This window comes from Falco peregrinus, chromosome 8, assembly GCF_023634155.1.
Source record: "Falco peregrinus isolate bFalPer1 chromosome 8, bFalPer1.pri, whole genome shotgun sequence".
In the NCBI taxonomy this organism is placed as follows: domain Eukaryota; kingdom Metazoa; phylum Chordata; class Aves; order Falconiformes; family Falconidae; genus Falco; species Falco peregrinus.
The window spans coordinates 5,208,285-5,231,763 of NC_073728.1; the positions used below are offsets into that span (position 1 = coordinate 5,208,285).

The 23,479-nt window shown below is 45.0% G+C and overlaps 2 long non-coding RNA genes across 7 annotated transcripts; one reads left to right on the forward strand and one right to left on the reverse strand.

Annotated features, from left to right (window-relative positions):
- Positions 1–3,321: 3,321 nt before the first annotated feature.
- LOC114013186 (uncharacterized) lies at positions 3,322–21,841 on the reverse strand. Of its 6 annotated transcripts, none has more exons than XR_008748324.1 (3): positions 20,288–21,841; positions 15,895–18,378; positions 3,322–4,741 (listed from the first exon to the last, which is right to left on the reverse strand). It is a non-coding gene; the product is annotated as an uncharacterized LOC114013186 (long non-coding RNA). The 6 variants fall into 6 exon arrangements; XR_008748325.1 differs by lacking the exons at positions 15,895–18,378; positions 20,288–21,841 and adding exons at positions 5,015–5,511; positions 5,967–7,221; XR_008748326.1 differs by lacking the exons at positions 15,895–18,378; positions 20,288–21,841 and adding exons at positions 5,015–5,511; positions 5,634–7,221.
- Positions 18,374–23,105, forward strand: LOC114013187 (uncharacterized). Its single transcript, XR_003556096.2, has 2 exons — positions 18,374–18,985; positions 22,345–23,105. It is a non-coding gene; the product is annotated as an uncharacterized LOC114013187 (long non-coding RNA).
- Positions 23,106–23,479: the final 374 nt, after the last annotated feature.

Here is a 23,479-nt window from a genome sequence, read left to right on the forward strand (position 1 = left end):
TTTGCTTCTACAAAGCGTGTGGTATACGTACCCCAGGTTGGCAGAGCTAGCTCGTTCCCTCCGTTAGCTGGTGAGCGTGCCCTCGGTGCTGGCTGGGGAAGATCACAGGTTTTCATGTCCTGGTGTTACACACGCCTTTCCCACTGGACAGAGGCTCCTTTCACAGCCTCCTACGTGACTGCTTTTGCAAAGCACGTATTTAAGCTCTTAATCTATAAAGGATCACAATTTGAAGGTAGAGCTTCAGAAAGAAACCAAATATTCTGTAATTGCTATGATCAGGCAATTCCAGGCTCGTTAAAAATAATCATTTCCACTGCTTTTTGGTATTAGAAACTAGCAGCTACTACTGAGTGGATGCCAAGTCATAGGTTCTTTGTGACTTTGAAGTGGTAATGGTTTACAAGTGAACCCGGAGTAATTCCGAGTGAAGTTTGTTTCTACTAGAGCAGAGCACAAGAGATCCAGCTTTTCTGAGCCTGGCGCTGTGGGGGTGCTGATGCTGTTCACCTGCCTCAGGACTGACGTGTTTCCAGTTGTGCCGTACCCTGCGTTCGGATCTTTCTCAAGTACTCGGTACTGGAGAAGCTAGCAGTATGTATTACTAGTCCTTACTATCTCACCTTGTATACTTGCACATTGGTTTTCCTCCTTGGGGGTGCCGTTACCTGCAGGGTGTAATAATCGCTGTAGGACTGGAAGTATTTTATTCCTGGAGGAAGGCTATGCCTCTAGCTTCTGCTTTAAACAAGACAGACTATATTTTGCAACTCCGAAGGGCAGAAACAACTGAGCAAGGATGTTTGCTTAAAGGCTTGCAAAGTGCATGGACAAAGTGCACGCTGTTCAATAATGCTTTTTCAAATACTTCAGCTTGTCCTTGCGCAGGTCAGTACTTCTTTCTAGTTAAACTTTATTGCAGTTGGTCACAGGAGAAGCATGCAACTGTGTGCTTTCCACTCTTATTCTAGGTATGGAGTGATGGAGCAATCTGTCTTCACACATGCCGAGTCAAGAGTTCTTAATCCTTTGTAAATGCACGGGAAGTTACTCATGTTTAGAAAATCTGACTCTTCTCCTTTGGCAGATAAGGGAAAGAGAATGTACAGTAGATGCTGCTGTTAGAACTTCAGTGGGTATCTAAGCATACCTCATTACGACCAAAACCACCCCCCAAAACAGCAAACTGCTGATTAAAGCTGTACAGATTGGCTTAGAAGACAGCGGTATGTAGCCTGTATGATTCATGAACTGAATCGTTCTCTTTCAAACTGGGAAAAATGGAGTGCTGCATCCCATTTTTCCTTCATGTCTGCCTTGAAGAGCTGTGCTGGCTGGAAAGAAACCAGAAGAGTGCAACGGTTGTAATCACAGCTCTAGGAAATGAGACGAGGGTGAAAGAATTAGGGTCATTTAGAGACGAGAGGTGATGTGCTAACAATACCTGACTGGTAAAAAGGGGATGGGACTAAGGTATAATCCTGCCTGAGAAGACGAGCATCAACAAAGTCAGATTACAGCATGCTTGAAACCCTGGAAGTTGTGGAGTTTCTAATCCTGAATGTCTTCTAGGGTAGGTACCGTTTTCCCAGCTCTGTTCTTCTCCGATTGCATGTGATGTGTTTCTGCAGTTCTTCCAGTTCAGTGTTTCCTCTAGGACCACTGCTGGGAGAGCCGGGTGCTTCACACGGACAACACCCCCCGCCCTGCCAGCTAACCGCCTCCAGAGAGCTGCCCAGTGGGCAGCTGGTCCATCAATCCATATATCTTTTCCCTTCGTTTAATGTCTTGGTCTTTGCTTTCAGTTTGCGAGCCATCTCTGAATTCACTCTTACGAGCTGTTCTGCGGGATTATTAGAGCTTTCAGGCATCTTTTATACGAGCGAAAGCTTTTTTGCTGGGTGCTGTCAGAGCCCGCAGTCACCGCGGTCAGGTTGCGTGGAGCAGTGATCCAGCACCTTTGCGAAGGGGTGCTGGCCGAAGACGGAGAGCCGAAATACGTGTTCGAAAGAACAAAGTAGTTCATGTGAAAATCTTCTTTATGCTTGGAAAGTACAAGCAAAGCAGCTTCAGCACCTTTTCACCTAAAGATCCTTTTTAAGTAGGACACCTCAAGCGAAGAAAACTCCTGACGTTAACATTTGCAATACAGTTCAAACCATTTCAGATACTTTGTCTTGCACTGAAGGACTGAAACCGACGCCTCTTGATTAATGTTCACATAATTTCAGCCAAGAATCTTCTTTAACTAAACAAAGTCTTCTGAATTATTTAGTATGATAGTTAGGAATACTACATTTGCCCTCAAGTTTTTTTGTTACGACAGGACGAATATCCCTGTTTTCATTAGGCAGACTGGCCAGGAGTGTTTTCCAGAATGCCCACATGTAATATTCCTGGTATGTACGTATCCCCTGCAGCCTGCTGCTTTGAGATCTTCAGGCTGGCGGTGGCCTGCTGATTTCAGTAAGGGCTGCAGACCTCAGCTTGGAGGATTTGGACAGTGTGTTTCCTGGGGCTGCTCCTAGAAAGGCACAATTGGGTTCTAAGGATGCTAAAAAGTTTGAATCCCTTCACTTCTGGGAGCTCCCTCCCCTTGGCTGACCATGTTACACATAAGAACCGACAGGGAGTTATAAAAATATGTGGTCTATCCAGCTGAGAAAGAGGGAGGAGGAGTTGTCCATGTCAGAAATATTTGTTCAGCTGCTACTGGAGTAAGGCCAGTCAACGTTACTGTTTACAGTATGAAGTGTGCTGCAGTTCATTTATCTTCGAACGATAACAAAGCAAGATAAAGAACCCATTCTTTGGGACATTTTTGAGAAAAGTTTCAGAGGAACAAAACTGACTCGAAACTTCAGGAGCTTTTGTAAAATTTATTTACTTGCTTGGCTGCAACGTCCTATTCTCTGTCATCCTGTACTGACCTTGGCATTCCCCTGCCATGTCCAAAAAGCGCAAACTGGGATGCAGCTGGGGAGCGAGGAAACGCTGCAGAGCTCCCTTGGGGGTGTCTGAGTGCAGGCGGAGCTGCGCCGCCAACCCCCCCTGCAAATTTCAGTAGCATCATCTCAGGGTAGCAGTGGACTGAGGGGATGGCATCAAACATTTCCCACAACCCCTGCACACCACGGGGCAGCTGGAATACAACCGGTTCCCGGGGAGAAACACAGCAAATAGCACTAGAAGTGGTATATGCCCATGGAAGAATGGGGGAAAAAAATGTTTCTCCCAGGAAGAAATTTTTGTACAGGGAAGGCTCCTGAATGTCTTTTTGAAAAGCTTCTTCCCCGTTCTGAAATACCAAGAAACGTCATCTGTGTCAGGAAGCCTTTATTTACTTATTTTGAAGACAGAATGTTTCTCTTACTGCATCTTACTGTAAAGCAACAGCTGTTTTTGTCATGCACACCTCAAGGACCTTTACCTTTACAGCCTTTGTACTGCCTTTACTGTCCCAGGATAGCCTTTCCGGGGATTTTCAGTTGTCAAAGAAAGAGAAGTCGTGCTTTTGCTCTTTTGTTTTCTATTATCTTGCTCTAACAAGTGCCTGAAGCTGGCAGCTACCGCTAGCCTCAGTGCAAACCCCACAGTGTCTACAAAAGAATAAAACAGATCTCATCGCTTTCGGTTCCCTGCCCTGAATCCGTGTCATTAGGCTCATACTCAGCCAAGAGAGGGAAACTGCTCTCCCGCTGTTTGTTCCCTCTAGTTCTTTAATTTTGTGTGACTATGTGGACACAAGGAAGAACAGGTTTTCTGAACAGAGGAATTCAGTCAATAGAGCAATCAGACCTGAGGGTGCCTAATCTTTGGACTCACAGCAAAAGAAGCCTGATTAGGCAATAACAGATTTTTTTTTTTTTCTTAATATGAATGCTTAGATACATCCTCCCTCCACAAATTATGAGCTCTTATCCAGATCTACTTTGCTAACCGAGACTAGATTTTCAGTAACAAAATGGTAACTTGGGTTATTAACGTACCAGTTCAAGTTCAGGGCTGTAGAGGGACGTACGGTTTCATTTTATCTGCTCAGCTGTGGTAAAATCTAAATGTTGTCTTATCTAAATGGAACAGAGCAAACAGAAGAGACCAAGGCTGACAGCTGCCCGTTCAGCAGAGGGCTGTGACTTCGGGCTGATTCTGTACTTCTTCCCCCTGTTGCATCCGCTGCCTGGTTGGCATCCCCTTGGCCACAGGGGACACAGGTGAGGTGACATCGGGGCATGGCAACGAAAGAGCTAGGAAATCATACCGACCGCCTCAGTGCTTCCTGGTAAGTCCTCTGACCCGTGACGAACGACTGGGCGTGCAGAGCAGCGTTCCCCTCACCCCTAGCCGCAGACCACCGTGCCCACAGAGCTCCACACCGCACCAGTTACGTCTGTGTGTCCAGGATAGGTGCCGGGTTCTGGGTCTGCACGTTTCCCACGCGTCCCCTGTTTGCTGAAGCAATTCTCTATTCATTGACAGATTTGACACCAGTAAAGAGGGTGGCACCCCCGATCAGTGGCATTTCAGCAGGGTTGTCGGTGTTCGCCAGGGGCTAAGCCTCAGGGTGCCGGCGTCGCTTGCAGCCTGGTGCCAAACAAGGCGGCCAAGGCAGCAGCAGCAGCTTTCCTTCTCCTAGCTCGCCAGCTGTGTGCAGTGTTACTCGGGGGCGTACCCAAGCACTACTTGAGGTCATTCTGTGCAGACATCCGTGCACTGCTGTTATAAATTCCAAGCACTTCACCTTGGGAAAGGACAACAAGCAAATGTGGTACCAAATTAATACAGATATATGTTCAGAGAATTATTTTTCTATGACCGTTTCGGTCTTCTAATTCTCTTCGTTAAAAGACAGAATTGTTCTGATCCTCCTTGTTAACACTTCAGAATAGAAGGGTATCAGTATGTTATCCTGCTTCTCGTTAGAGACATCAAAAACCATTTAGTCCCTATATATTGCTGCCTGTGAGAACTGTTACTGAGTGAAAGTTTAAGCCATAAAATAGGAATAGCTCACCTCGGTAGTACTGACTGCGATTTCTCCAATGCGTTTTTATTCAGCTAACTTTGCTTACATCTACGAATAACACTGTTCAAAGAAAAGGGAAAGACCAGTTTTGCAAGCCCATCCTGAGGAAGTGATACAAGGCACTATTAGATGTGCTTGAGGATGAGTCAGCGTTCTTATCTTACATCACCCTAAATAAATTATACCAGAAGCTGGGCTACGATCACAAAACAATAGGATGGAGAAAGTCAACCAGTTCTGGAAGCCTTCAGTGTAAAAGTTGGTTAGGAATGGAAAAGACGATTCTGGGTTTCACAGAGCAGCAAAGCATGGCTGATAGCAAGAGAGGCAGGGGAGAAAGCGGTTTCTATAATGGACTATTTGTCCAGCACCTGTAGGAGAGCACGTTGGAGAGCTCGGACTGGGACGATAAAAATGTATAAAACAGCAAGGAAGCGGGAGGTACGGCAGCCCACCGGGGGTGTGTGACAGAGGCCTCACAGATCCTGCAGAATGAGATTAATTAGTTTCACGTGGTCACCTCTCTTCTAGTCATCCTTTAAATCCCTGCACCCTTCAGACCTCTAGTTTATTCAGGGGACGTTCCCACCCTTCCCTGCACCCTTACCCCTGGAGCATCGCTCGTCACGCTGCAGTAAAACACCTCGAGATCTTGCTCCTGCCTCTGAGGTCATCCTCAGTGAGACGGTCCTGTGCCATCCTAACGATACCCACTGAAGGTTAATTAATACAGGTCGTTTGTGTCCTGGGCTTGATAAATGCAGAAGACCGCTATTGCTGGGCTCTGATATCAGCCTCGGTCATTCGCTGCTGAAATCTTAAAAAGTCGTACCAAGAAACAAAACGTGTTTGTGGATTTCAGGAAGAGTAACCTATCGGGCAGAGACCAAGAGCAATTACCTAATCACAGCTGTGCTGAGGAGTTCAGCGAATTACTCACGAACTAGTGAGAAACAGGTAGCACAAAGGTAGCTGTAATTATCCTGTGCTAAGGGTTCTTCATGCCGTACAGCAGAAATGGGTAGCACGAAGTACCTAGGACCCCCCGTGCGGCGCGGATGTGGCAGGTGGCCCCTGCCAGGCAGCTTTGCTGAAGCAGCAGACGAGCTCAGCGCGTCTCTTCAACAGACCTCATGTGTCCAAGCCACCACAACTTAGAGTTCCGTAAAGAAAATTCTGGAAATACCATCCTCTGCTGAGTAAACTGCCCTCTGCTGAGCTGGGCGAGCCGGGCTGCCCACGCTTCCTGCCTGGAGACCGTTTTGTTTTTCCAAGACAGATTTTATTTGCAAGAAAAATTACATGATTGTATGTAAGTTACAGACAAAATGCAAGGGCTGCAACTTCAAGGAGCTGTGTCACCGCAGACGTTTTTCTTACCCCTCTTGTAATAAGAAGTGCATGAGAATGTTTCGTTACGCGATACCCAGACTCTTGTGTAAAGGTTACAGGGCGGATGGTTAGAGGGTGATATACTTTATGTTCTTTTAGAAAACACCAGCGCGGTTTAAATGGCCAGATGTTACACGGATGGCGGTCAGCCACCGCGGGGAGGTCGGGTCGACCGGAGGGGTGGGAAGCAACACTCCCAGAGGGAGCAGGGAAAACTGCAGTAATATTTCTTCCCTTCTTAGGCTTCTCCCTACACTGTCTCCGTGGCCATCCCCCGGGGGCTGCTCGGCGTGCCCTGTCCCTCTCCGGGTAAACGCTCCCTGGGCGCCCAGCAGCAGCCGTGGTGCCTCAGGGCCAAAGCAAGAGGTGCCGCACGCCGGCACTGGGGTCTGGAAGGGGATGACTCCCCTGCTGCTGGAAAAGGGCTGCCCGGCCGCCGCGGGCGGACTTTGCTAAGTTCGTCCCAGCAGCCTGTGCCGTGCTCTCTGCTGATAAACCCAGGACTTCAGCCCAGGGCTCCATCGCAGCAGGGCAGATGGAATAAGGGAGGAGGTAACAGGGCACCCAGAGAAACTCGGAGGGCAGCTCTTGTCTCTCCCCCTGCCTGTGGGATGCCAAAGGCCGGCAAACTGTCATTACAGAGCCTATTAATGAGCATAATGAACTCCAGCTGGAGGTTTTGAACTCAATGTTTTAAACCCCCTCCCTCCTTGTTAAGGGCATTAAGCAGTCACTTTTTCCAAGACCTTAGGGACAACCACTTCCCTCATATTAATTCAATCTTCTTTAAATGATCAAGGCTCTTTCTGCTCCTTAGGTCTAAGAAATAGCTTATAGACTATGTACTGAGAGCACTGCCCCCCCACCAGAGGGGACTACAACAGAGGGATGAGCAATACCTGCTACCCACCGATGCCATGTGTGTAGAAAGGCAAGTACAGTTTCTTTTAAGGTGTCTCAAATTCAGAATGCTTCGAAAATGTGTTGGGGGCTTTCCTGTTCTGTTAACATTTAATGTGAAAGGAAGAGCTGCAGTAGGAGAAAACAAACTTGCTATTCTTTTTCTTCCAAGTATTCAAGGAGGACACTTCTTCACCCTCTGCAGCTCTTCAGCAGACTTCCCACCGCAGGGAACGCTGATAGCTTGTATGTGCTTTGCCAAGTGAAATACTATTTTCGGTATGAGCCTACGGGTATGATTCAGCAGTTTCCTAGCTAGCAAGTAGTTCAAACCTATCCCAGAGTATTTTAAGACTTGCTATCATGTGTTTCTTAGTAACAGTTTTCCTCTCTTGCTTTATCTGTGATTATATGGTAAATCTATTAATGTATCACTCATTAATAATAACTATGGGAGCACGCTGGGTTATACAATACAGTGGGAGGGCTCAGTCAAATGGATACAGTGGCCGCTAAAGGTACTCATGTTCAACGTAATTGTTACGGCACTCTTTTAAGATATGTTAATTCTTGTGAGAAAACTAAGCTTTGAACTAACAAGGTCTGAAATCCTTGAAATACAACCCCAGCAGGGTCAACTCCTTGGTTTTGTACCATCCTACCTATATGTCACGCTGCACACGGGTGGAAGGATTAGTAATCTTCTCAAGGCTGCTAGTGCAGATGAAGCAACTGGTGTTGTAGTTCCTGGAGTGGGGTTCTGGTTGTGGTTACCTATTTGACATTGACAAGAAAAAATTAACACCGTGGTCAGAGGTCAGCTGTCAGGCTGGAAACTTGACCTGATGGCCTAAGTGTGAACACAAGCATAATGGAAAAGGTGGGATTCAACTGTCTTAAAATATGGGATGTGCGTGTGGGAGGCTCTTGTTTAATCTGCAGCCGGGTGTGCATTACTGTGACTGTCGTGTGTTGGGGCTTTGTTCTGCATAGCAGAAATACAGCATCATGAGCAGCAAGTGGTGTTCCTGCTGCCTTAAAAATCTCAATTAGAACTGAAAAGGAAACAAAACTCACATGACGGATACTTCAGCAGTTTACAAATCCCCTTTCTTTGTTCACACAGGACTGCTTTGCACAGATCCCCTCTCCCCGCTGCCCTGCCATCCTGCTGTGTCACTGGCTAATAGCAAGTGTAGGAGCATCTCTGCCTCCAGCTTCCCCAGCAGGAACCCTGAATAGGTGCTTTACTGTGGGAAGGCACTTGGGTTCCCTTACTACAGCAGCCCCCTTGTCCCATAAAGCCAGCTTTCACAGCTCCCCCTCAATCTTCAGGCAGAGAATAGGATGCAGCACATCCGACGCCCCTGGACACATCCAGCCCATCCCTCGCCGGGAGAGGGAAAGCCCGTGTGTAAGATGCTCCCCTGGGAGCTGCTGCAGCCTCCAGAGCTAGGGGGTGGCCAGGGTCCAGCAAGTGGCCTCCCAGCTCCCTGCAGCAGCCACCCTGCCAAGGGACTGCCCAGCTCATTTGTCTTCTGAGGGGCATGAAGATTAGTGGGGTTGTAACAGGGCAACTTCCAGTGTCCCTGAAATCGAACGTGTTCCTCCAGAGAACAATTTCTTGGTATTTCCTTTGCAGGGAGGGGCAGGGAATGAGAGGTGGAAAGAATCTGACCTGATAGCACAGTGCTTGCTGAGAAAGCATGAAATACCAGCACAGCTCTCCGTGGAGTTTAGTGGTTGCTGTTGTTCATATGGGAGTGAGGCACCTGAAAGCCTTTGCAAACTCTGTCCGTGATCTAGAATTGAAGTTTCCACCTGGGCAATAAAACTAGAGATCAGTTGTGACTGAACTGGGGAAACAGATTTCTTGAGAAGGGAGGGGGGAAAAAAACAACCGTGGATCTTGCTCAGCCTCAAACATTTGAACATTCTTGGCAAAACCTGCAAAAAATCAACAACAAAAGAACATGTGCTCCAAAATATATTTTGGGAAAGCCAAATTATTGGGCCTTATCCAAAGCATGACTGAAAAAGCAACATGCTCTAAACAAAAGTAACTCTGCGAAGTGCAACATTCAGATGTTTTTAAATGTCAAACCTGAACAACTCACTTGTTTGCTTTTTTTCACTGAAGTGAAGAGGAAAATCTATTTATTTTAGTTGAAGCTGTTCTGATTTAAACCAAATTCACAACAAAGCTAGTTAACACCCTAGCCCCAGCCTGCTGACTTGTGCTTTGGAGGGTACCAGGTGTATGAAAATGAACCGGTAAGAATGAGCATGATGCCACAGCAAGGCACCAGCATAGCAACAAGCCAAAGAATCAAGACAATAAAACCCCTCCAAGAATGAATCCGTTGCCCTTTGGCAAAGGTAACCTAAGAAAATGGCTGTGGAAGGGTTTGGGAATTTGTTCACTCAGCTGTCCAGGGGCAGGATTAAACACTTTGGCAGTGAAATGCAAATGTGAGGCATGTCACGGGAGGTTTTCCCTTGGCTATTGCTGGCAAAGTAGGGCCCTTAGGGTGCCTTTACTCACCTCTTGACCTAACCAGTCAATACAGGGGGAAAAGTGTTTATCAGAAGGTACGTTAAAAGAAATCTGGAGTAGCTGGATACCCCAGCGAAAGCTGGCCTGTGCCTGCTGCCTTAACGCAGTATGAATTAGTAACTGACGATGGAAGCTGCTTTTTTTTCCCCCCTCTTTTTCCCCCCCTGGATTCCCACAGTTTACATTTTTGTAAGCAAGTGAAGCTAAATGAAAATATGAATGCCTTGCAGACCTCTGGGCTTGTCAGCCGCTATGTAAGGCAAAGTTCAGCACTCTGCGCTCCATCGCTGGGATTCTTGGCAGCCCAAGCTTTCCTCCTACCGCCGCTGGAGCCGTGCCATGGCCGGTTCCAATGTCTCCTTGTTTTAGTCTTTGAGAAGCTGACAGAGGACGTCTGGCATTCTACCTGTATCTTTCCTTTTTTTTTTTTTTTTTTTTTTTTTTTTTTTGGTGCGGGGGAAGAAAACCCACCCTAAAATCAGCTCTTGACACTGCTGTGTTTGGTCCTTGAGGAAATTACTAAAGCACTGAAATTTCACTAGAAGTTCCCAACACTTTGGGCAGATCCTTCTGTTAAACAGAAATCTCTGGCAATCCAAGGCACTGGTAAAGGTTACGGTTTTGCAAAAGCTTGCACTTAGTTTTAGATTCTTTTAGCAAAGGTGCTCGTGAAGTTCCTAGGTGGTGACAGCCTTTTCTTTGTGTCTGGTGGTTTGTTGGTCTTGTTGTTTGGATTTGGGTTTTTTTCCCCTATATGCAAGAAAGTCCCTTACCAACACACATTGTGCTTCTGGACGGAGGCAGGACTTGCTCCTACCCGTTCAAGCTTTGTTCTTCTAATATATAAAATAATATACTGCTCAAATCGCGCATGCCGGTGGTTCCATGTGCCCGGAGAGCCAAACACCCTTCTAAAGCAGGCTCTGAAATCACTTCACCTGTGATTTTCATTAAGCACTGTTTAATGAAATCAGAGAGAAATCTGGACAGGACCTTCCATCATTTAAAAGTTAATACAACGTTGCCTTTACCACTCATCTTTCATTTCAGATTCTGGAAATGTTTAGAATGAGAAGGATATAAACATAAAGGTTGGGTGCCACAGATCTGGTAAGGCTATCGATTTGAAGCCTAAACCTTTATTTTTCAAGGTAAACTTTGACTTTAAATTCTTGTGGCAAGCACTTGACACAAATCAACTCCCTGCGTGGGCTGCTGCCCTCGGGAATGAGAAGGAACTAAAGCATTGCTGCTCTTACTAGTAAAGTATTATCAGAATGACAATTACAGCTGCTCACAGAATCACAGTCCACTTTGCCGACTGCAGACTTTGATTCTTTGCTGCCCTGAGCGGGAGTTCTGCTCTCAGGATCAGCAAAGGTGTGCCGTCTGCTCCGAGACGGCTTTATCACGGCTAGTATAGATTTTTGAATTGCATTAAATCGCTGAACCTGAACTCTGATTACGAGTCACGGAGCACTGTTGCAGAACGCAGTAACCTATCTCTGAAAGAGGAAGCAATGTGGTGCTTTGAGGTAGAATTGTAATAATCAGTTTGTTAGGATTTGTTAAATTTTTTTTTTTTTTTTTTTTTGCAAGTTCAAGCTTCTCTTTTAAGTTAGGCTTCATTCAAGGAACCATATGGAGCAGTTGCTGGAATGATTTAAGCTTTATGAACTATTGGCATGGCAGCTCAATTACTTCTCCCTTTGCCTGTAACAGCGCTCATTATTGGGTTTGTTTCCTGAGTTTAACAGATGCCAGGAAAATTATGCGCTTTAAGCTGAGAAACTACAAGTGAAAAATATGCATGGAGGAAGTTTTTCAAAAAAGCCTAGGTTCTGTTGGCTGGCCGAGGTGTAGGAGTGGGCACACACACAAAAAACCCCAACCCTATCTGCAATAACCAGCACTCTAAGAGAAGCTCTCATGTTTTGCCCATGGATTGTTGTTCATCACCCATTGCAGAAAACCAAAAATGGTCAGATTCTGGAAAACTTCTGCTTAACTACTAACACGGTGGAATCTTCAGCTGTCCTGCTCTCTGACAGGGTGAATACAAAGGTTCTCTATGAACTAGCAGACAACCAGCTTTAAAGGTGACTCTACCATTCAGCCTGGCTGATCATCTTTAGCTTGATATCCCAGGCTGAGCATGTTCCTGAGCTTCCAAAGAGTGGGAGCGCTTCGAAAGGCTTCGTTAAGGAACGGCTCAGAGCTCCTGTCCGCGTCGGCATTTCCCCCACCCATCCTCCCTGGAGCACTGCATCTCTAAATGGACTGTGACACAGGGCTCCGTTCTCGTGCCGCATCCCTGTCACAGCGTGTCTAGTACTGGAGGAATAAAAAATAGTGTATTTTTGAGTTGCTTTTGATGGAAAATCAGTAGTCTTCATGATAATTTGTGAGGTTTCAAACGCTCATTTATTGCCAAAGTAGTGGAAATATTTCCTTAAAGAGAGATGCGGTGTACAGTAAAACATTTCTCAGCACATCGAAGAGATGTGGATGTGAGGCACGTGATGTATAAAACACCATCTGCAGTGTACCGAGTCTGCTTAATTTAACACGGCAAACTTCACCCGAGCCATGAAACACACCTTCTGCGCAGGCAGTGCTGGGGAAGCAACAGCGTGCTGGAGGGCAGCTCCATCTGCTCGCCGCTGCTCAGAAGCTGCGACTAGCCGGGATGCTCCCCTCCCTGTCACCATCAGGAGGGTCACTATGCCTCTGGGTACGAGGGTCTGTCAACCCCACAACATTGTCTACGTGAACCAGAGAATTCATGCGGCACCCTTAACTCAGGATCGCTTGGTATAACATCTGCCTTATTTCTGCATTATTTCTGGTCTTAGAAAGAAAAAATCATGTTTCTCAGCACAGATAGAGCAAATATAATCATGCTGATACTTGTAATTGGGGAGTTTCATTTCCTTGAAACTCTTCTCTTTCCTCTGCCCTTGGAAAAACAGAAATGCAATTAGGAAGTCAAATTGCTGTCTATTAGTTATCTATGGAAAGTTGGCACATGCTTCACATGATCTTTATTTTTGTCTTGAAAAGAGCTAATGTGCTCTTTCACCTTGCATGTGGTCTGGAATGAACCCCTAGCTTTTGTTTGCCCTAGTTTAGAGAAGTTACTTTGTTGGGGTTTTTCTTAATTAATGCAAACTAGAAATTAAAATAAAACCACCCCCCAAAAACACAACAAACAAAAAAATCCCCTAAACAAACCAAAAAGACCCCACACAAACAAACAAACAAAAACGACAAAAAGAAGCTTAAAACTTCAGGTAAATATGAGTTACAAATATATGTGTAATATTAGTTTCAAGTAATTTCAGATGCTAGGATAAGAAGGGATTCTCAAATAACATTTTAATTAAAAAGTGGTTTTGTAGAATTCATATGGTGGGTCAGAAGTTATTTGTCACGCTGTACGGACGCTCGCCAGAAAGGGGGGGGGGGGGGGGGGGGGGGGCGGCGGGCAGGAGGTAAGGACAAAGCGGCTGCGGGCTGCGAAGGGGCACCCAGCAGGAGGGCTTGCCAAGGTGCCCAGGCACTTCGCGAAGTGCAGGATGAAAACTTAAGTAGAACAGGATAAAACCCAGTAAGGTAAATAAAAGCACATAATCTGTCTGCCTGTAAAGCTCTAAGAATGTGTTTTCTTACATGTCATCTGCTGAAGTTAGTCCATCAGGGGTTGTTCCTGCCTTTTGGTGAATGAAAGTTATTTTTTATTCAATTTACTTACTATAGCATCAGAAATGCAGGGTGTTTTTTTTTTTTTTATAAGTCCTGCAAATACTCCAGCCTCTTGAAACAGGGAAGTTGGGCTCCTCAGCTAAGTTCTGGTGGAGAACTACATGTTTGAGGGAAAATGGGTTATACTGTTCAGTACTACACCCATAATATGTGCACCAGGCGTGATGGTGCATCCTCATGTAAGCATACGTGTACTATCCAACTCTAAATGTACACAAAAATTGAGATTTCAGAAGGGGAAGTTTCTTTAAAAAGGAAACCTTAGCTGTAAATAGTCTATTTTAATAGATCAAACCCTGAGTCCAGTGCATTCCGATTCCAGCAACAAGCATGCTCTGTGGCTGGCCCCTGGGAGCAATCGCATTCATTGTGCTCATGACACGTAAAAATATACAAGAAATTGTACTTCTGAGGTTTCACATCCTTTCACAATGTAATCAGAAGACCCAGGAGCAGATGCCTGAGCAACGCCAGGAGTACTGCGGAGTCATATGTTTCCCATGGAAATCATTTGTGACTTCCCTCTCTTTACTGCCACGCATCTTCAAAGCACAAAACCAGCTTGTGTTTGGAGCGGAACGATTATTTGCTTTACATCAAAGTTTTATGTAGTTCTTAATTCAGACTAGGTTTCAAAGGAGTCACATTAACGCAGGTCTGTGTAATGCGTGGGTGGTGATGTGCTTCCCCCCCTCACGCTTTCTGCTGGTAGATCTCGCTATACTTTACAAATACTAACGAGCCAGCTGCTGGCCAGAAAGAAAACGTGGTCTGCTGTTTGACAGTAAGGACTGCTGCTAATTGTTGCTAATTCCTCCTGGTTTTGCAAAGAATTTTGAGAGCAGCCACCTCCACACCTTACCTGCTGTGTGACCTTAGCAGGATTATGGTCTGATATATCTCCAAGTATTTTAATTTTAAGCATCTGGGTGGTCTAGTCCGATATCGTACAACTTCGCCTCTCAGGATCATACCCTTGTTGCTGCTTGGGTTGTTCCTAGGGGTAAGAATTTAAAATAAAACCCAGGCCTGTTGTCTTATGCTTAATGGCTTAAAGGGCTGCCTGAACAAGTTGTTTGATGTCACGTTCGTGATGCAACTGCAACACTTGAAAAAAATGAATTAGAAAGAGAAATTAATATGAAAAAATCTATATGTTCTGTGTATTGTGCTGTAGGAGTCTATCAGTTGAGACAACCATTGAACACAGATGATATTCCATGATAACCCCGATATTTGGATCCGCATATTAGGCAACTTCTTTCATCCTCAAGGCAAGCGTTGAGCGTTAACTAATAAAGAATGTGGACAGTGATACTCCTACCTGTACCCAAAGCCCTGCCTGTGATCCCGGGGTGCAGCTGCGTGCGGTGCTGCCGCCGTGGTGATGTGACCCTGCGCCGCAGTGCACTTGGGTCCGGCCCTGGAAACTGCTGGTCCTGCAGATTATTTGCAGAAAGCCACTTGTGAACACTTTGCTTTTGAATTTCACGCTCGGTCCAAAACTGATGTGAACCGAACGCTGCTTTTTCCTGAAAAGGCTAAAATGGCTTAATTTCGTAATGCCTTCACGGTAAATAGCCATTCCAGCCGTTGTGTCTGCAGTTCTCCGAAGGAGCTATATGCCTACATAGGGCAAGAGGTGAGCGTAGCTCTTTTGCAGTGTTATATTTACCACTATTATAACTATATTTAAAGGATCTCTAGAATTGATGTTTTTTAAACAGGGTTAGCTCCTGGTTAAGTTCAAGAACAAAACTAAGACAGAACTTGTTTTCGTTCCTGCTGCAGTCCCTGGCTGTCAGGAACTGAGGCAGCAGAAGCGTTTTGCTTCCCAGGCTGCTGCAGCACAGGTGACAGCAGAGATGGGCGCTGCTGCACGGACGGGACTTTTCCTGGTGGTGTGACATCGAGGGGCAGAGGGTTCCCTCAGAGCAGGGAAACCTCAGCCCCTAACCTCCATCCGGGGGGGGAATACCAGGCAGGAGTATCAACTGGAATAGCTCTTCTTAGTGTCTACCTGCTCCTTATGCAGTGTGTCAACAGTTCTGTTTTATATTTTCACTTTACACCTCCCCATCTCCTTTTTCTATTCACAGACTCTCAGTTCTACAGCAAGTTGTGCTTCTTTCCAGGCCAGCCCCAGAGAGGAAACTTGGCAATGAAAATACAAACGAAACATCAACATTGTATGTATAGACATAAAAACGAAGTGTCTAGGGAGTCCAGTTTAGACACTGTGCTTCCTGCTTACCTCTTTGGCTGCCCTTAGACATCGCTGCCCGCCTGCAGACCGGTTCGTCCAGGCTGCCAGACTCGCTGGAGTCCAACCCAAGGGCAGCGCCATGAACTCCCTTAACCCCAACGCTGAGTCTGCGTCTCCCACGTGTCAAACCTCTTGGTGGCTCCATCTCTGCAGGAAAAAACCATGAATACTAAAATAGTTTCTAGTGACCAGAGCCTAGTGGAAGTCATCATTCCCTTGTTCTCTTCCTGCAGGGGCCAGGGTGAATTTGCATGTTCTATTTTCTTCTTTTAATTTTTTTTTTTTTTTAGTTTTTCCTTTTCTCCCCCCTCCTCCCAGGGCGTGTTCTGCCGGGATGGCTGTGCGGTGCGGCCAGGGCAGGGGAGCTGCTTCCATGGCCAGCCGTACAGAAGACATGCCGCCTCATGAAGGAAGTCAGCCCTCGGGAACCAGAGGAAGGAAACACTTTTCCTGTTTCATGTTAGCCCTCGCTAAAGCTACTTTTGTCATTAATCTAACCGGTTGCAGTTTGTTGGTACAAAGAGAGAGGTGTATATTGCTAATCTCTGAATGTCTTTCCTCTTTGGAATTCTAACGTGGTATGGAATCTCTGGTGCAGCCACATTTTTTAATGGGAAAAATGGTATATTTTTCCTTTGTTCGTATATCTGGCCACAGATCACAAATCAAAGATAAAAGTATTTAGCGAGAGGCATACTTCATTCTTTCTCCATCTCAGATATTTTACAGGGTTTCTTTTTCTAAAAATAGATTTTATCTAGGACAAAAGTTGTGCTTTGAGACAGTCTAGGAGATGCTTCAGCAGCGTGAGGCATGCTCTGTGGGAAGGGAGCCATCAAGGATCGTTTCTGCTCCTTGTCATGGTCCTTCCTGGGGCCCTGCAGGTCTCTGTGGGGACATATTCCAGCGAAACTACAGACACACACACCCCCCCTCGCTGTACCTGCTGGGTGGTTTGTTCCTTGGCAAAATCATTAAACTAAATAAACGGTGTAGGGAAACTTAAAGGAAAAACGGAGAAAAGCACCTTAAAAACGGGATGTGAGAGTACTGAAAGGAAGGCAGCGCGTTACTCAATAGTTGTGTTGTTTTTTTGTGGCTAGGCAAACTGTTTTGGCATGGCTGCGAGGGCTGCTAAGCGCCAGAGATCCCCGTTTGCGCGGGGCGCAAGCCGCAGCGTTTGTGGTATCAGCCGGCTCGTTGGTTGAGGTGCTGGCTGCAGGGGAGAAGTGCTGTGGCTGGTGCCTGGTTCAATGACCAGCCGTTCCTAAAGTAATGGTTAAAGAATAAAAATGACCCTTTGATCGTGTGATTTTGATCTGAAGAATATATTCTTGCGATTAAGACAAAGCCTGGCATGGTTTCCAGCTTTAATTTACTAAGGCAAAATGTTTCACGTGGCGAAGTATGGGTTTGAAAACTGTGTGTGAGAAATAATTGAAAACTGAAAAATATCCAACTAGCCTCTGAACGGCTTCGGCGTGCTGCCTACGGTAATCTCATGGTTGCTGTGTGAGATCAGCGCTCTCAGCAGCATAAGTAGCTGTAGATCGTGCTTTTAGCTTTAACCTTTGGGATCTGTGGCCTCAAAACTGTTTAATTTCACCTGACAAATTGTATCCGGTGCTTTTTGTGTATTTTCTGAGTTTGTGATCAGAAATTGGGATCGGTTTAGCTTCTCCAGAAGTGAAAAATGTATATCCTGAAACAGCGCCGACGTACCTGGAGGCTTGGCTGCCCGTCTGAGCACAGGAACCTCCCGCCGGGCGCGCAGGGACCGCACAGTCACCCGCTACGAGCTGCTCTTCCATTACACATTGCCCTAATCCTTTACATAAATACGGAATACATTTCCCCCCGTCTTTCTTAAAAGGCTGCAGATTTTAAAAGCTTTTCAACAATACGGTGCATGAAACAAGTTTCTCAGCAGGACCCTTAACTTTGCTAGCGGAGAAGCCTCGAATTTGTGCACTAATGCTGCCGGTTGCCCTAATGACCCCAAGAAATGAGTCTCAAGTCCCTGACACAAATTGAGGTTTTTCAGAGAGGGGGGTTGTTTTTAATCGTTCACAACTATACAGTTCATAAATTCCTTGAGTGCTGACACATTGCCTAGTGACTCCTTGCGCTAGCTTCGCTTAGGATGCAGAAGGTTAACACCAAATTGCACGTGACTTCAGTGCCGTGGAGCAAGAGTCCTCATCCTTTCGGTGGCAACCTCACTTTTGGGTTTAGGGAGGTGTGATATGATTTCTGCATGTGAGGGTTCTCTTGGAATTCAGTGGGTTGGGTTTGGGTTGCATCGGCTTAGCTCCTGGTTTAGGAACTGCTGCAGTAGACAACTGCTTGTGCTGAGTGCGATCGATAATATGTGCGTTATTTCCAGCCAGGGCAGCCCAGGGACAGGAGGTAAGCTGCATCTTTCGTGACTCCAAGAACTGGTTGTAGAGGTTACCTCAGCGGGATTCATTCCTATATGCATAAAGAAGTATATTGATAATGGGAAATGTGAAAAAGCATCTATAGATATTTGAAATACTCAATATTATAGTTGCTTCAAAGCTGTGAATTCTTTTAGCCACGCAACCTTAGGAAACACACAGACACTGAGTGCAAATACAATTACATGCCTGATCACCTTGACCTGCTGGTGTACGCTACACACGTCAACCCAGAAAGATCACGTATGTGTGTGTGCAGCTGAGACTCTTGCTTAGCAGAAGGGTGCTATCTGCCCAACCTTCCCATCTGACTGACCTCAGGGGCTTCACTGGGGTTTGTCTGTAACCCTAAACACGCACAGGGAGCTGAACTGCTGTCCAAATAAGCATTTTCCTTTTATTTTTTTTTTTGGTAGATCTAGGAACTCAGGTCTTTGGGGAGCTAAAGACTGTCATTAAACTTAACAGACTGGCAGCACACGCTTAATCATATAGAACCTCTTCGCTTTATGTGGTGTTTGAAATCCAGAAGCTCATTAAGAACATGTGGTGCTACCTCCTTGACATGAAACTTCTGCCTCTTCTACCTCCATTTCCCACCCTCTGAAGGCCTCTAGGAGTCTGAGTTTTGCAAACACGTAAGTAATTTCTAATACACCTGAATTGTCCCAATAAATTAAATTAGTCTAACTTTGTGTGTAACTCACATGAAAGGACTGGGTCTTTCAGTCTGTAACTTTAATGACGTTAAAGTTCTGAACAGAGAGAGACTGACATTCGGATTTAGATCTTACTTGGGCTTGTGAAAACCGACAGGCTAGAACTGCATCTAGGATTGCAGAACAACTTCAGCTGGCTGGCAAAGCAATTAGTCTCTCTGACTAGACGTAGTTAATTAGCAGTGCCTACTGCTGTGCGTTCCCTGCACGTACAGCTTTGTGTGCCTGCCATCAGGGCCTGATCGGGGAGAATTATTTATTTAGTCCCCTAAACTGCTGGTGTTGCAATGTTAGAATTGCGTTCTTTTTATCCTTTTAAGCAGTGCTATCTGCTCCAGTTTTAGGAAAATTAAATCGAACAAATCATGAATGTTCTGTGCATATCATCTGGCTCCAATTACCTACTTCAGAAAATAAAATAAACCGTGGTGGAACTTGCTCAGCTCACAGGCGTGCAGTCCAGAGGCATGGTACTGATTAATGAGGTACATGTTTGGGACTCACCCACCGCACAGCTCAGTGGTTTCTCGGCTTACTGGTGCGTTGCAGAGAGTTCTCCGATGGCTCTCGCTAGCACGCAGCTGGGAGCTGGCATGGCCTAACTACAGACCAGGCGAAATACCGAAAGCAAACAGATTCTGTGCTATGGAACGGTGCCCTGTATTGTCTTCATGCAGTACTTCAAGGATCCTTTTACCATGATTTCCATAGAAGAAAGTCAGAAACAAGTGGCTCAAGTACCACAGGAACATAAATTAAGTATAGGCGTGAAATTTAAGGTAAATAAATAGCAGACAGTTTCCTAGTAACTTCTTTTGCCTAAGATGTTCAGAAAAGTAGATGAATTAAAAAATAAAATAAATTGTCCTGAAAGTCACATTTCCTCTTTCAAAATGACCAGTTGTTTTCAGAGTGTGACAGTGTACGTGACTGAAAGAGTTTAGTGGAACAAGGGGTTAGTAAAATCTGTCTAAGCAGTGATATCTGACATCCCAGGAATGCCACTTGATAAAGGATGTGGTAAGAAATCTTGTCTTGTTCTATGGAATATACCATCAATTTTTAAATGGATTTATTCTATGGAATAAGATTATTCTTATTCCCAATTATTCTATGGAATATACTGTCAAATTTCTTTAAAGGTGGGCTATGCATGTCTAAAATGTATTCTTCCTTTCTCTCCATTTTCTCCAGTTAAGTGCAGCCATGGGATAACGTTACCTTAGCAATGGGTGCTGGGGTTCCTCCACCGTGCCTGGGGCTCCAGGCAGTGTCCATGTGCCTTCCCTAAGCTATCGGTTAGGACTTGTTGTCTTTCTCAAAAGAGAAGATGCTGTAAATACTAACTTCTTCTCATATATCTACGGGTTGTATCAGTACAGTTGCAGGAGGTGGAGTAGTGGAGTAAGCCAGAGACACAGCTGTTTGGTTACTTCTAGAATATTTTTTCCTCTTTTTTTTTTTTTTTTTTTAAAGAGCAGAAGTGTGTAACTTAACTGTGTCCTCTGGAAACTTGAGGCTGAAGGTAGATTTACTGTCAAGAAACTTTTCGAAGTATTGAACCTGGATTTAATCTTTTACTTCTGTCTGTTATACTCAGATGTACAAACATGGTGCCGCTTCCCCTCCTTGCTTTTAGACACTGTTGCAATAAAAGATTACATACGTAATTAAATGAGTTAAATTCGAATAGTCTACAAATATTTGGAGGATGCTATGAACTTTCTAAACTATTTTTGAGGTTACTCATTACTTCCATCAATTAATGTTTGTTTAAATGCAAACACAGCTGTTCTGTGTGTTTGTTCGGTTGTTGCTCCTCTCGCGAGGGACACTCTAAGTGAGCAAACGAAACACATCGGGTTGGCAAACCTGATTCCTTCAAAGCCTGTAATCCCAAATGACAAATATACTTGCTCTCCAAACCAGGGGCATGTGTGGGGGTGGGAAATTGGCTTGGGTTTGGGTTGGTTTTTCCCTGATGTTGTTGCCCTCTGGTTTGTAACTTGCCCTCGAAGCCATAAAATGAACCAAGCTGAGCTTCTACTAATTGCTTGTCGGGTGGATCTTGTCTCCACCAGTGTGGCGGCAACGAGCACATGCAGAGGGTCCCCTCTGTGCCGTACGGGGAATGTGTATTTGTACAAACCCAGCAAATTCACTTTGGACTCTCCTCGCTACTTGTGTAGGTGGCCAGGCACGAGCCCTGCCTTGCTGCAGGTGACATTTGGGCTGTATTTCAGCCAGGCGGTCTTCACCTGGTCAGAAGCAGCGACAATAATCCTTTCTTTGCTTGAAGAACTTGGACCAACATATTTGCCTGTGCCTTGCAACCCTTCTGGTCTGGAATCTGCAGCGTGTATCCCTGTTTCACTCTTGCTTTACAGAAACTAGCACCAGAAATACCCCCTGCTTTGGAACCCCTCTCAATAACACCATCCTGCAGGGCGCTCCAGCCTTCCCCAATTGTTCAAGTTTTTCAGAAGGCTTCTAATATTCTAGTTTTTCTTTCTTTAAATATGGGTTTCCTTCATTTCGTGCCTATTTTTCATTATGAAGGTGGAAGGCCTAACCTTTCTGATAGTTTCAGCGAGTAGTGAGTAGAGGATTAGCAAACTTGCACAGTGGGTTGGTTCACGTTTCGTTCTCTGCAGTGTGATCTCATTAATGCATAGTCAAATGGAATCTGGAAAATGAACACTGGATAGAAAAAAGCTGCTTTGTACCTTTCAGATTCCACTCAAGAAATAATTAATGTTGACTGGATCTAATGAAAAGGTAGACTTTTCAATTTATCATTTTAAATTGGATGTTTACTATGGAATTCCTTTTTCTTCTAATTTCTTGAGAAATAACAAGACCTAAAGATTCTGCGATCATTTCTATGGAACCCTGCTGATCTCATTCTTACTAAATTCCACAGACCTGAGCCTACAACTATTATACAACTTAAAAGAAGATGACAATTAAAGTGATTATTTCAGTAAAATGTTAAGAAAATTAACCTAATCCCAATTGTTAAGTGGACAGATTTCTTTTTCCTATTGTGGAAAAAAAAATATAACCAATAACTCCTAAAAAGGCTTAGTCTTCTGAGGTCTGTCAAGCTGTTCATATTTTACACTTTATTTAGACCAGAGCCATGTTTGCATTAGTCTAGGTATTGTTTCTTGGTAACTCTTGAATCTTTTTCAAAAAGGTGTCTGAAACCACCGTACGGTTTAGATTCCTTAATGAAAGCAGCTGACTCCTACAGCTCAATTCTCTTTTCTTGTTAGTGAATATTTAGCACATGAAATGGAGCGCGATGGCTGTTCCACGTTTCACGACGGATGCGGAGAACCAAGCAGCTGTGTTCACGTCTATAGCGGATTTTTTGATCAGCAAGTACTTGTGAATGGGAAAACTATGTATGCTTTGACAGCAGAACTCCACTGTTCCTGCCAGTGCTTCTGTGGAAAAGCAAACTGCACTTAGCCAGGAGCACCACAGACACGATGGCCAGAGCTTGACTGCATGTGGAAATTAGAGTCAAAACACAACAGTTCCCAGATGCTATCTGTATCTTCCTTTGGAGACCCTTTACTTCTCTGTAAAGCTCTTCCTTTCTTTCTTTTTTGTTTTTTTTAAGAACCCTTTTTGTTTTAATTTTATTCCTGTGACTATCAGGTTTGGATAATAGACCAGCTAGTTATTTTCTGCAGATTTACTGAAGTCTCATAAATTTGTTCTGTAATAGTGCTCTTTAGCATCTGCTGTTTGGTTACTTGCATCTGTGTTGATCACTGCTGTTGTTGTTTTAATTATCTTCATAATAGCTTGCTCCAAATTCACAGACCCTGGAGCCTTACATCAACAGAAATCTTCCTTTAAAAAAAATTTAAAAAGAGTAATTGTTGCCCAGAGTCAAACCTAAGCTGTTATATAGTGGTGGTGTCTATTGTGCGATCTGCTATGTTGCGCCTGTACTGTTTTTGGGTTGTCTCCGGTTGAACATCTTTATACTAATCTGAGTTACTGTAATAAAATGATTACAACATTTTAGTAACTCTTCCAGTCCATTTGACGTGGCTACAGGAAGCCTCCTTTCTGCTTCTCCTAATCATTCTTACTTAGAAACTGTGACCTAGACTGACTTTGTTAATTGGGGTTTTGTTGTTGTTGTTGAATCTATTTTGAAGTCTGCAGGTCAGCAGGTTTTTGATGCGAGGATCTGGTCCCTGCGCATCAGTGCGTGGTCACCCGGGTCACCGTCCCTGGGTACCACGGGCGGGAGCGCGGGGGAGCGGCGCAGTGGCCACCCCTTTCCCTTGGCACGGCTGGGCAATGGAGTCACAGGAAAGGAGAGAACTCCGTTCTAGGTTGGTTCTGTTCGAAAAATGAAACTTGCTGCAATTTCTCTGTGTGCATCTC